This window comes from Aythya ferina (assembly GCF_964211825.1).
Source record: "Aythya ferina genome assembly, chromosome: 2".
NCBI lineage: Eukaryota > Metazoa > Chordata > Aves > Anseriformes > Anatidae > Aythya > Aythya ferina.
In genome coordinates, this window is record NC_140297.1 from 65,117,635 (window position 1) to 65,120,982 (window position 3,348).

At 39.3% G+C, this 3,348-nt stretch overlaps 1 long non-coding RNA gene across 1 annotated transcript; it reads left to right on the forward strand.

The window, feature by feature from the left end:
* Positions 1–485: 485 nt before the first annotated feature.
* On the forward strand, positions 486–2,352 carry LOC311432016. Its single transcript, XR_014689779.1, has 2 exons — positions 486–520; positions 982–2,352. It is a non-coding gene; the product is annotated as an uncharacterized lncRNA (long non-coding RNA).
* The last annotated feature ends 996 nt before the right edge of the window (positions 2,353–3,348 follow it).

Consider the following 3,348-nt stretch of genomic DNA (forward strand, 5'->3'; position numbering starts at 1 on the left):
GTGCATTTTGGTCAAATAAACTCCCATTAACATCAGAGAGTGGGGTTTGGGGGTTGTTTGCTTTCCAGGGAAAGAGATGTTCTCTTTAGAGCCCAGGGCTGCAAAGTTTGATTCATGAGCATATTAGAAATTTAGGGACTGTTATCATTTGAGACAACAAATATGTGCAACAAACACATCATGGTGTGCCAAAAGGTGCCTGCCAAAGTGGCATCAGCCTTTTAAATGAGGCACTGTTATGAAATATGCTGAACAGTATTGCTTAGCTAGTACACTGAATATTAAGCAGAAATTATTGCTTGCACGAGTCATATAGCATCATCTTAAACACAGATTTAGAAAAGAATGTGTTTTATATAAATGTCTGACAAATGGTTGGACTTTGGCTCTCAGTTTTGCTTAGGTACTTTTCTCGCCACAGGGTGAGTTTACATTTCCTACACTGGGAATTCATTCACTTAAATTGAACAACATCACAGAAGAAAGCATTAACATCATCTATAATATTGAAGTGTGATAGGTATGTTATCTTAATTCAGATTATATAACAATCCTAACTCTACATTCTCTACTAGTACTAATCTTTTAGCCTAGAGATTTTTTTCTTTCTGCCATATTGCAGAAGTATTTGATTGCCTCCCAAACAGGTAATAAATCTAGACTGCTATCTGATCACCAGGTGCAACTTATTTCACTTTTCTTGAAGGAGTAATAGACATTAGGAGCTTGCCAGCAAGAGAAACAGAGGTGTTCACTCAGAGTTAGCCAGGGATGTCTTTGGTCATGGGTTTCCAGCTTTAGGTTTGAGAATCAGTTATGCACAGGAAAATAAGCCTTTCACCATGTCCTTAAATGCCTTTAAGCAGATGAATTCCTTTAAATTCAAATGAGATTTGGGGGTGTAGTGACTTTGTACATCTTTGTGTCTCTCTTTAGAAGCTACATTGAATTACAGGATTATTTGTGGACATTCTGTTACAGGAACTGACCAACACATTCTGGCTGTTTACCACAGCATGAAAGAACATGAAGGAACACTGAAGGACCTTACATCAGAGAGTGGCTCATCTGACATCTATCTGCTTGATGCAATGAGGCACCTTAGAGATGAGATAACCGCTGCAGTGCCCATCCTTCATGTTAGAACATCAGCTGGTGTGAGAACAATTAACTGATGCCCCAAAGCCAACATTGACAGCAAAGGGCAGTATCATGCCTTATGTGTGGAACCTTGCCTTTAGACCTGATGATTGGCCAGGGTGAAGTAACACACTGAAATGTTGCAGGTTCATCACTGGCCTTGGAAGCTCTACAGCACAGCACCTGGTAAAGCCTTCTTACTCCCTTCCCAGTCTCCCCTCCACTGTTACTGCAGACTGATGGATCCTCTTCCTAAGGGGCAGTATTAAGGACAGCCCAGGTTTATTTGCCTCTGTTTTGTGTCCTTCCTGCCCTACCCTTCATACAGCCTAAGGCTGAGGAATCCTGCTTGTATGTGAGAGATCTTTAGAAAGCAATTTACAATCAGTGTCTTTAATTAGATCTCACCTACTTTCTGTCAAGTATCCATAGCACTTCTGAATACAAAATCTGAATTCTTTCATCCCTCAGAGAAGTACTGAACACTAATTGTCTTCCCACAGAAAGAATATAAAATTGACAATAAATATGTAAAGAATAACATACAAATATTAACCAGTCCTGGTTGCTGGCTACATATTCTTACAAGGAAACTATTACTGCCATAAATTTTTTACTGGGGAAGCAAACCTAAGGACTGAAAATGGGAACATAAATAGAAGCATAGGGAAACTAAAGGAGGAAGGTTTCAGGATATAAATGATGAGTCCTGACCTCGTGCTTCTCTCTCGATTTTTATTGCTCCAGAAGATTGCAGACACTCCTTCCTTAATGCCCAGTAATAAGCAAACATGAACACAATCCAAGGTGACAATTTAAGTGGAATGTTGTCTGAGACATAGGTACAACCTGATTTACGCCTCTGGAAGGAGGGGCAGGAACTTCATTATCTGCATACATGCATGCCTCTATTAGCAAAGTACTATTAAGAAACTGCATAGTTCTTTACATGATCTAACGTTGTCTGTCCATCCCTGCATTGAGATCCCCCAAAGGCTAGGAAAATACCTCTGCGCAACCTGGAAAAAAATAGCCATTAGCCTATACTCAGCTCATTTGCTCCAAATCTGCACTGCTATATGTCCTCTCTCTGGACAACACTGCAATCACGAGATTGATCAGTTAAACCTATTCATAAATAAATAATTTCAAAGCCAACTTCTACATAATTTATTCTTTCAAAGTTTACCAGAGTGTTTACTGAATGTAAAACCATAAATCTCTCAAGTTCTTATCCAGGAGCAGAAGTTGATTATAAGCTCCCCAAATGTAGGTGTCATTTAGCACACTGTGATCTGAAATGAAGGCGCACAGGAATAATACTGTGTGAGACGCAAAAGAAGGTATTTTTGTTCTCAGAATGTCAGCAGATCTGAAAACATAGCCTTGGTATATTGTGTTAAGCACTTTAATAACTCAGTATTTTTAGAAAAGCTTAGTAAAGCCTTCTCAAAAACAAACAAACAAACAAACAACAAACAAACAAACACTTTCTTGGATTTCCTTGAATAATTTGAAAAGTGATGTCTTTGAATCCATACAGCAGGAACTGAAAGAGTTCTTCACTCATCTGGACCCCCTCTGTGGACCCTGAAGAGCAGGAAAAGCAAAATAAATACTGTTTTCTCCCAGCCAAGATTCTCTAAGGAAGTATTGTGACAAAGCTAGCAGAAGAGAAGCGGTAGGCCACCCAGAAGGAGGCAGAGACACCAACATTAATCTCACAGGTCTTCAGACATTGACTTGTTACCTTAATACAGAGATTCCCCCCACCGTCTTCTGATCAAAGATACCCTTTTCCCCTCCCTTCCTGACTTCTATACTTGCCTCATGCCTTTCTCTGGAAGCCAACCACCATCCCAGCTCTCCACCTCTTTATAATTTAATCTCTCCCAGATATCACTAGTACTCTAGAAGAGCTTTCAACATGACTAGGGAGAGCATGTCAACAAGAAACTTGAGGACAGAGACAAGTTGTACTACATGCTATGAATAGCTTAAAGAAACTTGATTAATTTTGGTGAGACTTTACATTACTTTTACATATTTTTTTTTCCCTTTTTTTTTTTTTTTTCTGTTTTTCTCATTCTACATCTATCATAACTACACAATAGAATAGCCAGTCTGTGGCTATAATCTGGTGTCCTCCTACATAGTCCTTTCCTTGCTGCCAGAATGCCTTTTGACCATTACCTGGGTAGATGACTG